General features: G+C 41.4%; 1 long non-coding RNA gene across 1 annotated transcript; it reads left to right on the top strand.

Annotated features, from left to right (window-relative positions):
- The first annotated feature begins 259 nt into the window (after window positions 1-259).
- On the top strand, window positions 260-11237 carry LOC106561919 (uncharacterized). The gene is made up of 4 exons (XR_001318934.2): window positions 260-600; window positions 5249-5315; window positions 6320-6374; window positions 8312-11237. It is a non-coding gene; the product is annotated as an uncharacterized lncRNA (long non-coding RNA).
- The last annotated feature ends 5904 nt before the right edge of the window (window positions 11238-17141 follow it).

The raw sequence follows: 17141 nt of genomic DNA, 5'->3' as shown, positions 1-17141 counted from the left end.
AGCTGTTGCCAGAGAATTGAATGTTCCTTTCTCTACCATAAGCCACCTGCAATGTTGTTTTAGAGAGTTTGGCAGTACATCCAAATGTCCTTACAACCACAGACCACGTGTAACCATGGCTCAAGCCCGGGAGGAAACCCAGTTCCATAACGAATGCAATCCCTTTTCACCCAACCCAACTCCTCCCACCGGAGTAACACGGGCCAAATAATTGAATCCCCTCAATGTTTAGAGGTTGGCTCCGCTGGCCTTCGATCTGATTGGAGAAACTGGCTCCCAGACAGAGTAGGACCTTGAGTTACCGCGGACTGCCGAGGCACAGAGCAGTCTTGATGTAATGGGGGGCCTGGCCCCGGGCCAACAACCGTCAGAATTAGCTAATTGTTATACAATATAGCTAGGTAGCTAGTAAAAGACGGTGGCAGTCTGGTTAAGGCAGTCTTGTATGGGGTTCTCTCCCGGCAAGTTTGCATGTCATTTTATACCTACGCGAATGCAACACTGTTGCAGTAAAATTGGAACTTCAGCTGCGCGAGCTAGCCCAGCCCCCGCTAGCTGCCTAGCGAACGAGAATTTGCTAGTGGAACGGGGCTTCAGTCCGTAAGTAGCTACATCGAATTATAATGGTCTGTTCTATGTTAGTTAGCGAATCTAACTATGTGGGTTAACTAGCGAGTTGCCAAACTGGCATGGAATTTGTGCTGTACTGTCATACAGCGCGAGCCACTGCTATCAATTTCAGCCGTAAACGGTGTGCTAAACTAGCAAGCTAACATTAGCTACACTATAGTAACCCCTGTGTTTGAGAGGCTAGTAAGACCACTGCAATTTGCTTGACGCAAACTATCCTTTAGACCAGGGCTGTTCCACTCTTATCCTACGAGGTTCGGAGCCTGATGGTTTTCTGTTCTATCTGATCATGAATTGCGCCCACCTGGTGGGGGAAAAATGGAGAGAAATAAGCCATGAAACTGGCTTCGATGTCCAGAGTTTAATATGAGGGCTTTAGATTATGCTTTCGACCCATAGAATCCAGCATGTGGTACGTTTACGCAGCGGCATTGCTATTTTCATTTGGTATCTAGGCAGCTACTAATTCGGGGATTGCATGGATCTATATTTAGACACAAAGACCGATGGAGTCATGCTTTGTCTGCTTGCTGCACAAATGCATTTGATAAGCTCTGACTGCATGGCATACTACTGTGCATTGAGATGCGATTTATTTGATGTACACTGACTGTCATTGACTGCATGCATGCATGCATGCATTACACTTTTTGAATGTCTGCAGTGCCTTGAGTAGCAGACTGGGACAAGAATTCGGCCCTGACATTTTATCCACATCACTGTGCGCGCTGCCAACTCAAGCCCCATACACACCCTACTTAGACACCGACATTAGTGCTGACACAACATTGGCACTACAGTGCCGCGTTTCTCAACCATTTCAGTACCAGTGACTGGCGAGACATGGTCCTCGTTTTCAACCAGCTCATGTTTAAAAGAAATGTGAACACACCACTAGAGATACAGCTTAGCGCTATAACTGTAACTCTGTTCTAGCCATTTTGTTTGCAACCCTGGTGTTGTCTGTCTCATCACACAATGCTTTTTCTTGTTCTTTGTCTCAGGGTTTCGTTAGCTGGCAATAGGCGGCTTTTGGCAGATGAAATAAATAGAAAAGCCGCTAAATAAAATTGGCACCGGCCAAATATATTCCATAGCAAAATAATGCTTTTTAGCCTATTCATTGATGGAAATACCAGTCGATGGAAATACATTTGACTGGTAATGCTTATCGGTCTATGGGTTAATTTGCATAATTTAGTGGAATTAAATTGGTGTGTGTGTGTATATACAGTATATTCATTATGTATCTTATTTATCACATGCGTACAGAGCCTTTAAGCGAAAAATCTGCAACAGCATCCCAAACAGCAAATGCATAGGCAACAAAAGGCAGGCTTCATCAGCACGTCACACACCACTTTGCAATGAGCTGGAGGCAGTATGCATTTTGAAAACGTCTACTTAATTGTTTGAAACCTGAACGTTTTACTACTTATTATGAGGCATGTCTTACCTTGCTTCAAGGTAGCCTAGCCAAAATCAGACCACATCGATGGAGGCAATTATTTTATATAAACTTTCTTAAATTGTCCAGTAGCCAAAGGCACAATCCTAGTCATATAGCAACCCATGCTAGTTTTTGTATATTAGATCTCCCCACTTTCTAAATGTCTTAACAGATATTTTCATCTCTTTCAACATAAAATCGCACGCAAGTGCGTTGCGCTTTTAACAAAGGTGTTTTCCTGCTAACATTTGCGCGTAGCCTACTGCCCTGTGTGCATTGCTGCGCTTATAATATGAAGAAATGAGTTCAACATTTTAAGCTTAAAGTTTTGATCTGTTGCATCACACTCATTGCGTTTTTTTTTTTGTATATTGCCAAGGCCTGCTGGTTGTATGAAATTGGGATCTATCGTCCCACAGCTGTCCCAACGTCTGTTTGGAATAGTCTAGTTCTTTCGCGTTACGCTGACCATTATAATAGTCAACTTTTCTAATATGGTGGAAAGTAGATTGATATAGGCTAGTGATTTTGCTGTTCGTTACGCTTCTTGTTGGGTTGGGGAAAAAGTAAATGTGGACAGTTATTCGAAAATCTTAAGTTCGCATCAGAATTTGGTAAGAAGTACCACACGTCGTTGTATCCTCGACTTGCATGTTCTGTTCATATAAATAACCCTCATCTAAATGTGGTTTCTATCATTCTGAGCACAGTGGGTGGATACCTTAATCAGTTTACGCACCCAATGCATTTCTCAAATGCCCAGTGAATTAAAATGCTGCAGGTCAAATGTCTGGCTCCATATTTAACAAACGGAAACCCTGCCTGTCTGCTTAAGCCTTATAATGTTATAAAAGCCAAGCTAATGACAGGCTATATTTAAGCAATAAAGCCCAAGGGGGTGTGTTATATGGTCAATATACCGCGACTAAGGGCTGTTCTTAAGCACAACGCAGTGTGGAGAGCCTGGATACAGCCCTTAGCAGTGGTATATTGGCCATATGCCACAAACCCCCGAGGTGCCTTATTGCTATTAAAAACTGGTTACCAGTGTAATTAAAGCAGTAAATATATACGGTATGATATACCACAGCTGTCAGCCAAACAGCATTCAGGGCTCCAACCATCCAGCTATTGAGACTAATGAGGTATTCAAGAGATAAGTTGTTTCATCTAACGTGTCCAAGAATGCATGATTCAAATTACTTTCAGGTGCAACCTGATCCAGTGATGGTCATGGATTTTATGCTATTGCACTGTCAAAATAGGACTGCAGAATTTCAGTTTTTTTAATATATATATATATTTATTTATTTGTTTATTTATTTATTTATTATTAGAGATGACCTATATACATGTTATGTGTACTAGCTAATATCATAGGCTAATTCATTTGAGGAAGTGGTAACTCGACATTAAAGGGAATTAGCAAACATTTTCACCTATATATTCATCATCTCCAGCACCTCCCCAACATCAAAAAGGATAGAGGAAGATAAGTGTTTCGGATGACATCAACCAAATACCAGACAGTTAGTAGGCAATGCCTACTCATCATGATACACACTGATGATGTCATTGGGAAACGTATCTTCCTCTCTCCTTTTTACTACAAAACATAGAGATGTTGGGGAGGTGCTGGAGATGATCAATATGAAGTAGAAAAATGTTGACATTTCTCTACCTAGATTTCTAACTCGAAATATAATACCCACTGCTAGTAGCCATGTATTCATCCAGCAGTACATTTAATGTTCTAAAAAAACGTTGCAGTTGTAGGCTACTACCAATGAGACCTATAGCCCTATGTAGGGCTGGGCGATATGGCCTTAAAGTCTTAGCTACATGTTTTTGGGGGCGATTAACTTTCTGTCTAAGCTTTGTTGCACAATTAAAGGTCAATGCACTGCATTTCAAACAGTCGGGAATAATCCAATTATAATTCAGGGCTTGTAAAATTACAGCTAGGTTAAATATAAGCCTTCAAACATAAAACCCTCTAATTATTTATTTTATAAAAACATTGTTTAACTTGCTTTTTTGCAATAATTATTGACCTAGCTTTCAAGTCTATGAAAATGCGCTTTTTGTTACAAATGTAACCAGAACCATGCACATCCACTAATAATAACCAACTTCTTGTAGCAGGCATTATAGAACATTTAGCACAAGTCTCAAACAACCTTTCAAGCACAAGCCCACTGCTAGTGAGTAGCCAGCTAGTCTTTATATTTTAAGCCAACTTGGATCTATTTGCTTGCTAAGAAGGTAGAACAGTTGAACTGTTAAGAATACACCATTCTGTCTGTCTCCAACTGTTTGAACAACGTAGCCTGTTCACTTTGTTTGCTGAGAGTCAGATCAGTACTCTTATAGGCTGACCACACCACTCGCGTCGCGTGCGCGAGCGTTGCAAAATAAATTTAGAAATACATGTTATTCAATTATTGCACCCACACTGCTCGCGCGCGCCAACGAGCATCTGCGTTGCCAAGGGCTAAAATAGAAATCAGTTCTATTTCTGTTTATATCCCAAGACAAATTAGCTAGCAACAGCAAGCTAGCTAAATAGGACAAATTAGCTAGCAAGTGCAAGCTAACTTGCTAAATTGCCATACATGTTTAATGCTTTTAGACCTGTCCCCAAATTAATGTAATTGGTTCAGAGTTTGTTTTGATATTTTTACCTGTGTGTCGTGATCGCGTTTGGTGTAGGGGGACAAAATAAATGTATGCATGATAGCGAACGCGCCCAACTGGTTTGGGTTCCGTGTTAGCTGATGCCGCGTTTGACTTTGAATGTGAGTTTGCGTGACCTCAACCTAACAGAACCGGGTCGGCCCATCTTGGTAGGGGGGTTGGCCGTTGCCCACTGATCAGCTAAAAGCTCATTATAGATTAGTATAACAGAGAAATTGCGCAAAAATCTTAAATAAAATCTTCACACGCCCAAGGATCACTGGCGATGCCATCTTTTTCAATATTTATAAAATTCTTAATACATTTTCACCAGCCTGCCCAACTATAGATAGCCGATCCGCCCAAGCTCATTTAAAAGGAACATTTTCACCAGCCCCCCCAACTATAGATAGCCGATCCGCCCGAGCTCATTTAAAAGGAAAAATGCATTTACCTTTTTTTTTTGTCCTTTTTATTTTTTTTATCTCTTAGAGTCCCACACTTGCCCAGCTGCAGGACTATGCATGCAGTAGCAAATCTGATTTGGCAGATAATCAAGGTAAGATTTGATGCAGCCCTGCTAAATTACACATTCCAACTTCACTGATTTTCATAATTAAAATCTGCATTTTGTCACATAGCTAATAGGATATTGCTTTGATGTATGTTGCAGGTTATGTAGCTATGTTTAATCATAATTTTCTCAATGTTATAATGTATCTGTGTCAAGTCTAAAGGGGAGGAGTATTGGCCATATGCATCTTAAACAATCCATGCCAAGTTTTATAACGGTCACATCATTTCCTAATCTGACCAATTGTGGAAGGAACCTATAACCGCATCACACTAAACCAGCACCAATTTAGATGCTGTAATGATACAAGTGTGCCTTCCCTTATCCAATCAGAGTGCGCAGCAGCAGTATACCGGTAGTTGTATTCCAATCACAGCTTTAGCCAGTACAGTATTGTCACTGCTGCTCAGCATTGAACAGTGCTCTGGCTAATGTAAGTCCATGGCTCCGATGCAGCACTGACCCTGCAAGGCTGCTCGCTAGGCTACCTCCCTCCCTCCTGACTGTGATGTAGAGCAGGACTCGAGCTAGAGAGCTGTTCCTGTCTGTACTTCGTCGAGGTGTGTCTCTAAGATCCTTCTAGGCTGCTCAGCTTGCTAAAATATCTCGCAAGGCTACCTCCCATCTTCCCGACTGTTGTGCTAGTGGAGCAGGGCTGGGGTTATAGGTCATTGGGCTGGAGCTGTTTCTACAGACTCTGTAGGGCCGTGTCTCAAGCAGGATCCTGTAAGTCTATGCTAGCTCAAGGCTGCCTGTAGGGGTCAGTGGGTTCGAGGCAGGCTCAGTACGGTGGACCGACGCTGGGGGTAAATTTGACCTTGTTTGACTGGTGCGGCCTGGATGTGCTTCAAGCTGCAGTCAGGGAAGTGGACAGGACAGTATTTATGCTTTAAACAGGTAGCCTGGCTTAATTTCTGTACTGTAATACAGACTAACACCTGTTTATTCATCAAACAGTTGTATTTCATGTTTGTCTCTCTTGGTCTTAGGTATCAGCTTAACCCTCAAACTGAAGTAAACACAGGCTATGATGAATCCCCTGAGGTAAGAACTTTTGAGTCATAATTATGCCAGACAGCCAAGTCCCTTAATGAAGGACAGTGCAGGGCTACTGTAGTATTTATTGGGCTGTAAAGATGTCATTAGCTAATAATAGCTGCTGATATACAGTTGAAGTCAGAAGTTTACATACACTTAGGTTGTTTTTTCAACCACTCCACAAATTTCTTGTTAACAAACTATAGTTTTGCCTATCTACATTGTGCATGACACAAGCAATTTTTCCAACAATTGTTTACAGACAGATTATTTCACTTATAATTCACTGTATCACAATTCCAGTGGGTTAGAAGTTTACATACACTAAGTTGACTGTGCCTTTAAACAGCTTGGAAAATTCCAGAAAATGATGTCATGGCTTTAGAAGCTTCTGATGCGCTAATTGACATCATTTGAGTCAATTGGAGGTGTACCTCTGGATGTATTAAGACCTACCTTCAAACTCAATGCCTCTTTGCTTGACATCATGGGAAAATCAAAGGAAATCAGCCAAGACCTCAGGAAAAAATGTAGACCTCCACAAGTCTGGTTCATCCTTGGGATCAATTTCCAAACGCCTGAAGGTACCACGTTCATTTGTACAAACAATAGTACGCAAGTATAAACACCACGGGACCACGCAGCCGTCATACCGCTCAGAAAGGAGACACGTTCTGTCTCCTAGAGATGAAGGTCCTTTGGTGCGGAAAGTGCAAATCAATCCCAGAACAACAGCAACGGACCTTGTGAAGATGCTGGAGTAAACCAGTACAAAAGTATCTATTTCCACAGTAAAATGAGTCCTATATCAGTATAACCTGAAAGGCCGCTCAGCAAGGAAGAAGCCACTGCTCCAAAACCGCCATAAAAAAGCTAGACTATGGTTTGCAACTGCACATGGGGACGAAGATTGTACTTTTTGGAGAAATGTCCTCTGGTCTGATGTAACAAAAATAGAACTGTTTGGCCATAATGACCATCATTATGTTTGGAGGAAAAAGGGGGAGGCTTGCAAGCCGAAGAACACCATCCCAACCGTGAAGCACGGGGGTGGGAGCATCATGTTGTGTGGGTGCTTTGCTGCAGGAGGGACTGGTGCACTTCACAAAATAGATGGCATTATGAGGTAGGAAAATTATATAGATATATTGAAGCAACATCTCAAGACATCAGTGAGGAAGTTAAAGCTTGGTCCAAATGGGTCTTCCAAATGGACAATGACCCCAAGCATACTTCCAAAGTTGTGGCAAAATGGCTTAAGGACAACAAAGTCAAGGTATTGGAGTGGCCATCACAAAGCCCTGACCGCAATCCTATAGAACATTTGTGGGTAGAACTGAAAAAGCGTGTGCGAGCAAGGAGGCCTACAAACCTGACTAAGTTACACCAGCTCTGTCAGGAGAAATGGGCCAAAATGCACTGAACTTATTGTGTGAAGCTTGTGGAAGGCTACCAGACACATTTGACCCAAGTTAAACAATTTAAAGGCAATGCTACCAAATACTAATTGAGTGTATGTAAATTTCTGACCCCCTGGGAATGTGATGAAAGAAATTAAAGCTGAAATAAACAATTCTCTACAATTATTCTGACATTTCACATTCTTAAAATAGTGGTGATCCTAACTGACCTAAGACGGGGAATTTTTACTAGGATTAAATGTCAGAAATTGTGAAACTGAGTTTAAATGTATTTGGCTATGGTGTATGTAAACTTCCGAGTTTAACTGTACATGCTGAGAAACCGGCTCTAGGCTAAATTATGGTTAAGGTTTTTTAGTATTATGTTGTCCGACCCCAAATCTCTACTTACGGTATATCTGCATTTACAGATGCTTCTTGAATATGTAATTGAAAAGCCTTTTGGCAAGTCTCAACACAGTATCCACACGTACAGTCAATATATCATGTCTGAAACGTTGAATTAACATTTGCCTTTCTTAGAAAATACTGCAAGTCACTGCCAGTCAGACAAAAGGGGAGCAGCAATGAAACAACTCACCATTCCTTCCCTTCCTTCCTGGGAGAAACACCACACTCTCACCGTAAAGAACAAATGGAAAAATGAATTATGTATATTTTAGTTTCATATTGTTTTGTAAACATGTCTAACCTTTTTTTGGGGGGGGCATGTGGGGTTATAGATGAGATCATGATGACCCTGAAGTTTCATACCTTCTCTGTCTTATCTGTGATTTATTAACATGTTCGATATACAGTAGCCTGTAAGGGACTCTAAGCCTTGACGATATGTTTGTATTTCGGGAAGGAGAGGAAAAGACACAGAAATGTAATAACACCGATACCTGGCCGAATTGAGCAGAGTCTCCTACATCTGAGACCTAGCCTGGTTCCTAGATCTGTTTGCGCTGTCTTCCATGACATCGGCAAAACGGCACAAACAGATCTGGAACCAGGCTAGCAGGGACCCAACGTCTGCGTTTTCAAACTCTACAGGTGGCCCCTTTTTTGGGGCTGAGTACAGTAACTGACAGGCAGCAGCATGTCATCCACTCTTCCACAGAACACAGTTCAAACAGCAGCTGGATCCTCTATGTATGTTTTAACACTCATTCAGTACTATCTGCTCTGTTCACCTCACACACTCATCAGCATTGATCTCTGCTTAACACGGTATGTAGTTAGGCCTAGACTTATATCATTGCCTGTACAAACACACTTTAAAAAAAAAAAATCGAATCAAATGTTTATTTGTGACATGCTTCATGAACTACAGGTGTAGACTAACAGTGAAATTCTTTACGAGTCTTTTTCGAACAATTCAGAGTTTAACTCTTGAAAGGGAGTGGTTCCACCTCGAAGCATAACCATTCAAACATTGGGTTTGGTATTTTACCTCTAATACTCCTAATCCTTCAGCTCTTTAGGTGATTCACACCCTTCAGCTCTCAAATTCCTCTCTATGGTCATTCTCAAAACTCAAATATTTACACACTCTAAAGTATTTACTGAGGCTAAGAGTCCCCCCCCCCTTTTCCATTTTAGATTACTAAATGCTTGGTAGTTAATTCTTTTTTTGTTTTGAAATGTTTATTATATTTTTTTTATGTCAAATTTTAAGTTTAAAATGTTTACGTTGCTAGCTAGTATAAAACCACGTGTAGACACAGTCATGTACGCTGTGATGTATAGAAGTAGCTATAGTAGAAATGCATTGTTTCCTTGTGGTAAGTGAGTGAGATGCTGCCACGGAACTGAGACACTGATGATTGGTGCTATTTTGGACTTTAATCTGCTCCTTGGAAAGGTAGCTGAGATGGGTTCTATTTTTTACTTTCATGTTCTGATTAAGGAAGGGGTTGGTTCTTTGACGTCTGGTTGTTGTAACTTGGTCTGGATTGGCTTTGTTTTTTTCCCTGTCGTTTTCTGTGCGGCTTTCTCATTGGACTTAAGGAAAATATCAACTTTTTTCATGGTAATGTTTTACTAAAGTGGGGGGGGGAAGGATTTAGGTGAGAAGATTTGAGGATACACCATGTTGATCGGAGCAATCACAAAACTGCAATCGTTAACACTAGTTACCCTTTAAAACTGAGATGTGCAATCAAAGGGATACATTGTATCTAGTAGTACCCAGCACAAGTCACTTTTTAAAAAAATGTTTACATTTTTTTGTTCATGTTCTGATTGACAGACAATCTTGAAACCAAGAGTGCATTTTTCCCCTAACATGTTTGTGTTTAACAGATCTCCTAAGAGATTTTGCACACTTGTGAGTAATGAAATTGTCACATATAGAAGACGCCACAGAATGTTAATGTCAGATATTCGCTTCAAGGTGTTTAGCATAAGTAAACACTGAAACGTAAAGGTTATTTTTAGAAAATGGCACTTGAGAGAACTTGATAGTTAAACTATAAAATGAATGAACACACTTTAATGTGTGTTAAGGCCCAGCCTGTTAGGGTTTGGGTTCAGGGTTTCAACTTTTCTTCACCAGCTGGATATGACTTTAATGCTATAGTGAGTCATGTGTGATTATATAATGTTAGTTAGCGTGAGACTTGAATCACATGATGCATATAATCTTGTTTTAGAAAAACGTTTTCCAAACAGGGCGCACATGTATCATAAAGTGATCTCCGTTTTAATTATATATATTTTTTTCATTGTCTTTGAATTATTTAGTAAATAAATTGTTGACTGAACCTTTTTATTAAACAAACTAAAACCCAAAAGATTTTTAATTTTAGCAAATTTTTTTTTTTGACAACTAGGGTTAAGGGCCTTGCTCAAGGGCACATTGACAGATTTTCCCCCTAGTTGGCTTGGGGATTCAAACCAGCAACCTTTCAGTTACTGGCCCAATGCTCTTAACCACTAGGCTACCTGCCACCCTAGCTAGAGATTTAAAACATCAAAGTTATGTCAGTATTTGCAGTTTTGTCTTTGCTTCCCTTTTTTTATATTGTTAAATATTCTAATTAATATGATGATAACCAACTTGAAAGCCCACGTTAGTTTTCTTTTGTCTTCCATTCTCCCTCGATTTTGGGACCTATTGAACCAGCATGTTCTGGTCTTACTAATTGCGTGCTCTCTTTTCGTCATTGTTTTTGTTTTTTTTTTCTGTAAAAAAAAATATATATATATATATCATCTTGCATTTCATTCATCATAGACTACTTAATATGAATGCTGTTTTGTACATAGCAAAGTGAATAGCGTAGGCAGGATGTGTTGAGTGAGGTATTCAGTATTTACCACTAAGGTTGAAAAATATACACTATGCCAGCTTTGCAAAATTATTATAACGATGCACTTAACTTACAGTATCCCATGTACTTTGGCAATTTTAGAAGTAGTGCAATAAATAAGCAAGCTTGTAATTTGGTGTTATTTAAATCTGTTTATGTGTGTGGAGTCTTCTTTCCAGTGCTGTAGGAAAATTGTGCTTTGTTAGAGAAGCCTGACTGGTCTTGGAATACAGTTTCAAAAAGTCATGTGATTTTCAAGCTGTGGTTTTTAACCATTAGTGGCAAACAGTAGAGAGCCAAGTATCCGGAGAGCAGATCCAAAGTGTGGTTGTACACTTCCTATGGCTTCCAAGCGGATATTCCTTACAACGTAGTTGCGACACGGCAAAATCATCAGTCACGGCAAATAAATATAACTTGGGGAAATATTTCTGCCGAAACACACTTTGAAGATGCTGAAGCAGTCCACATTTTTTCCCCCTCTGAAAACAAAACGAGTAACAAAGTACCACAGAGTTGTCTTTTTTTCAGCAGGAACCCCATTTTTCCCACCAGAACTTCTAGGGACCATATTTTTTTTCGCAATTTCTCACGACCTCGTCACAAATCTAATGATACAACCTTAAACTCTGTAAATGTAGATTTTTGTATAAATAAACCAATGAATTGAAGGTTAAGAAATGTATTGGTTTATTGAAAAAAATAAAGCAATACATTTACTCAATAGAATAGTGTTTTTTTTAGATTATCTTTCTCAAATGTTTTATTGTCCCATACAATAATCTGTGCTCTTATTTTTTGGTTACCCCGCTGCAGACCCCAGTAGGGGTTGCGACCCCAACTTTGATTACCACTGGAATAGTTCACCTATTTACATAGCTTGTTGTGTGTTCTGTGGGAGTGAACTATTCCTCTTGTGGAGCATTCAAGTGTGCCATGGGGAGGGAAACATGCATTATGACAAGCAGTTGTATTGGCCTTTGTTAGAGGGGGAATCCCAACTTTCCACAACCTACTTTATTTATTTCTCAACTTCTAAAATATGTGCAAACAGCACCATTTTAAACCCAGAGTTTTTAGCAGCACAAGATGACTTCAGAAGTAACCGATCTGTTAGGCTACTTGCTTCTGGCTGTCCATCAATGTCACATTACTGCTCCACAATTCGCCATGAGTGAATAGGGGAGAGTGGGGCTAAATGTAACATGGGTCAATTGTAGGTAACTTGGGGTAAAACGGCAATATTTCGGGAGAGACTTACACATATTTTTTTAAAGATTTGTATTTATTTGAGTAAGAGTAGTGACACCAGGGACTGTGTTGGGGAAGAATGTTGACATTAAGTGGTTTCTGTGAGAAGTACAGGCAGGGAGTCTTAACCTGTTTGGTGAGTTACCCTAACGGATAGGCCTACATTATATTCACTGTTTATATGCCATTTTTTGGGGATGTAAAATTCATCAATAGGATAATAAATAATTTAAAGATCACATTTGGGATCTGACTAATGATTAGCCCAATAGGCAACCCCAAGCTTCAGCCTATTTATTTGCACTTTGCTGCATTAGTTGGGCTACAAGTGATCATGTTTATTGCTAGTAGCATACCTGATAATCATTTAGGAGTATAATGTCTTTAAGTCGCCAGAACTGAGCTTCTCAGTCCTACATAAAAATGATCTGACCCCCAAAACAAGGGGGGTGGGACCACCCTTTCAACCCCACACACACACACACACACACTGCTACAGTACACATTTTTCCAGAGGAGAAACTGCATTGTTGGATGAACCTCTACCCCCAGAAACCAGACTTTTCCACCAACACAGGCAAACACTAAGCTCTATGACATTTAAAGTACAGTAGCTGTCCTTAAACAGCAAACACGGCCGGAGATGATTATCATGGATAAATCAAAGAATATGGCAGATTTGTGCATGATGGAATAACAGTGTTTAATTTACCCACAGAAGAACACCACATCCCTCTTTAATTCAATACTGAGGTCAGTTTTACCCACTGAGATGCCGTAGAAATGTGTTATTAGCCGTTCTCTGAGATTCAGGTTAATCTCTATGGAGTTTGATTCTGGGAAAGTTTTGAAGCATCATGTGGAAAATGCAGTCAAGGGGAATCTGAATCAAACTAACATTTGGTAAACGATGGCATTTTAACTAAAGAGGCATAAGATTTTGAGAAACTTCCCTCAATATGTTCTTGTGTGTATTCTTGTGTAACTGGTGTGTGAATTTTGTGGGCGTAGAAACTCTTCCCACTGCAGGATTTGGGCTGTTGGGTTCATGCATGCAAAGCCCATTATTCCCTGACATCTGTGTGGCAGGAGGCACTGGTCAGACAGAGCTGAGCCACTACGGAGTTCTCCCTCCCTGGCTCCCTGGTGCTGTTTGTCTTTGTTTCGATGACCAGCTCATTCTAATCTCATCAGCAGCTCCACCTTCCCAACACCACTTTTCATTCATTTAATTTTCATTCCCTCTTCCTCACTTTCCCTCATCCTTATTCTCTCTCTCTCCATCTCTATCTTCGCTTCCTCTCTCTCTATGCCTCCCCCTCTATCTACCCCGCTCTCTTTTCCTCTCTCTGCCTACCCCCTCTACCCCGTCTCTTTTTTTCTTTCTTTCTCAAAACAATACCAAGGATTCCAAGTTTGCATGACATTTTTTTTCTATCAGACGATTGTGTATTAATAACATTACATTTATAGTTGTATGTATTTGACCTCTTTTCTCTGTAATTACTGTAGTCTCAGTCTGTGTGGCGCCTTCCAAGCCTGTCTTTAAATCATATTCTGGCATTGGGGCGGCGATGTGTTGTGTACTGTACTCCAAAGCTAAACAGCAGCATGGGAAATTATGGTCCACTTGGAGTCTGGGACCAGCTCTTTCATAGAATCCTTTCATCAGCTAGCTACCCGAGACCCAGAACGTTTAAGCCTTCCTAAGGAAAAACATGCATTCCAGACACACACACACACACACACAGAGACTCAGGGGGAAAAGGACATGTCCATTTCCTAACCTACAGTATCACATCAATGATCCATGACCTTTCAGCTTTTAATGAAATTATAGGCTTCTGTTTCCTTTCTAATGGGTTTCAGTGCTATGCATCACAGTGCATGAGTATCTATGGCAACACATGATCTCAGTCACTTACTGTTATTCAATACAAAAAGGACTGGATCAGGAAATACCTCAGAAGCAGTCTGTAGAACTGCCATGAAACCAAATATTATATATCTTGTTAAATCCCTCTTTTCAAAGTTGAGAGATGTACAAAGACTTTGCTCAGGCGAGTGTGGAGTATTTGGCTAAGATGGTTGACCGTATTACACTTCAGGAGTGACACAAGATGACTTCAGAAGTTACCGATCTGTTAGGCTACTTGCTTCTGGCTGTCCATCAATGTCAATTACTGTATGTGTAACGGACATGAATCATTCATGGTCTCGTGATGGGTAGCCCCGCCTGCGTCTTCGAAGTTGGTGTCGGCCCTCAGGCCAATAGGGAAATTCCTCTTGGTCTAATGGTCAAGACATTGGTTTCTCCCATGGTAGACCCGGGTTCATATCCTGGCAGTTACATATGCATTTCCATTGGCTTGCAGTAGACCTGTCTGTTAGTTGGACCTATAGGATGTGTTGCGATAGGTGACGATGATTACATGCTCCTGCAGGAACAAGATGTCTGTGCACTGACTACAATCAATCAAATCAATCAAATGTATTTTTATATAGCCCTTCGTACATCAGCTGATATCTCAAAGTGCTGTACAGAAACCCAGCCTAAAACCCCAAACAGCAAGCAAAGCATGTGAAAGAAGCACGGTGGCTAGGAAAAACTCCCTAGGAAAAACTCCCTAGAAAGGCCAAAAACCTAGGAAGAAACCTAGAGAGGAACCAGGCTATGAGGGGTGGCCAGTCCTCTTCTGGCTGTGCAGGGTGGATATTATAACAGAACATGGTCAAGATGTTAAAATTTTAAAATGTTCATAAATGACCAGCATGGTCAAATAATAATAATCATAGTAGTTGTCGAGGGTGCAACAAGCACGTCCGGTGAACAGGTCAGGGTTCCATAGCCGCAGGCAGAACAGTTGAAACTGGAGCAGCAGCACGGCCAGGTGGACTGGGGACAGCAAGGAGTCATCATACCAGGTAGTCCTGAGGCATGGTCCTAGGGCTCAGGTCCTCCGAGAGAAAGACAGAGAGAAAGAGAGAATTAGAGAGAGCATATTTAAATTCACACAGGACACCGGATAAGACGAGAAATACTCCAGATGTAACAGACTGACCCTAGCCCCCCGACACATAAACTACTGCAGCATAAATACTGGAGGCTGAGACAGGAGGGATCAGAAGACACTGTGGCCCCATCCGATGATACCCCCGGACAGGGCCAAACAGGCAGGATATACTACACAACAAACTCTAGTGCTAAAGGTTTATATGTGCCTGAAGATTTCCTCAAAGGGGACTCTGCCCTCTCATGATAAGCTCTGGATTTGTTTAGGCATCTGATATGGAAGAGGCCTTGAGGGATTTTGGTTGGCTGTCAGTTCAAATCCAATTTTATTTGTCACATGCGCCGAATACAAGAGGTGTAGACGTTACCGTGAAATGCTTACTTACAATGCAGTTCAAGAAATAAATTAACTAAAAGAAAAAGTAACACAAGAAAATTACATAATGATAAAGAGTCTATTCTATATACAGGGGGTACCGGTACAGAGTCAATGTGCAGCAGCGAGTAGCAGCAGGGTAAAAACAATGACCCCCCCCCCCCAATGTAAATAGTCCGGGTGGCCATTTGATTAATTGTTCAGCAGTCTTATGGCTTCGAGGTAGAAGCAGTTAAGGAGCGTTTTGGTCATAGACTTGGCGCTCTGGTACCGTTTGCTGTGCGGTAGCAGAGAGAACAGTCTGTGACTTGGGTGGCTGGAGTCTTCGGCAATTTCTTGGGCCTTCCTCTGACACTGCCTAGTATATAAGTCCTGGATGTCAGGAAGCTTGGCCCCAGTGATGTAATGGGCCGTACGCACTACCCTCTGTAGCGCCTTACGGTCAGATGCCGAGCTGTTGCCATACCAGGCGGTGATGCAACCAGTCAGGTTGCTCTCGATGGTGCAGCTGAACAACTTTTTGAGGATCTGGGGACCCATGACAAATCTTCAGTCTCCTGAGGGGGAATAGGTGTCGTGCCCTCTTCACAACTGTCTTGGTGTGTTTGGACCATGATAGTTCGTTGATGTGGACACCAAGGAACTTGACGCTCTCGACCCGCTCCACTTCAGCCCCGTCGATGTTAATGGGGGCCTTTTTTCGGCCGTCCTTTTCTTATAGTCCATGATCAGCTCCTTTGTCTTGCTCACATTGAGGGAGAGGTTGTTGTCCTGCCACCACACCGCCAGGTCTCTGACCTCCTCCCTATAGGCTGTCTCATCATTGTCGGTGATCAGGCCTACCACTATTGTGTCATCAGCTAACTTAATAGTGGTGTTGGAGGTGTGCTTGGCCACGCAGTCGTGGGTGAACAGGGAGTACAGGAGGGGACTAAGCACTGAGGGGCCCCAGTGTTGAGGATCAGCGTGACAGACAGTGGCGACCCGTCATTCAGGGCAGGTGGGGCAGAGCCCACAGGGGCTTGTCATATGAAGAGAAATATTGAAGAGAAATTATAGATAAAACGTATCGGTGCTCATCAGCCACTGGGCATAAACATTACACAAGTTGGAAATCGCAAATTCAACAATGAGTGGTTTGGAAGGAATTTGTGACCGTGGTTAACTGCAAGCATTGCAAAGCATTCACTAGCTTGCTATTCAATTGAGTGGCTGTGTGGTCCCAAATCTGGGGTTAAGGGGCTCTTTTCCAAGTTTAAAATGATAAACATTCAGCGTTAGCCATGCTCTCAATGAAGCATGATTTATGTCGCTCTCAAAGCAACTTAACTCGGAACTGCGAAATCTTGACTTCTCAGTTGTCTTGAACTCACTGAAGTCGGGAATAAACAAGCTCTGACTGGTGAAAATACATTT

Source organism: Salmo salar, chromosome ssa01 (assembly GCF_905237065.1).
Source record: "Salmo salar chromosome ssa01, Ssal_v3.1, whole genome shotgun sequence".
Lineage (NCBI taxonomy): Eukaryota > Metazoa > Chordata > Actinopteri > Salmoniformes > Salmonidae > Salmo > Salmo salar.
This window is presented reverse-complemented; position numbering and strand designations above follow the sequence as displayed.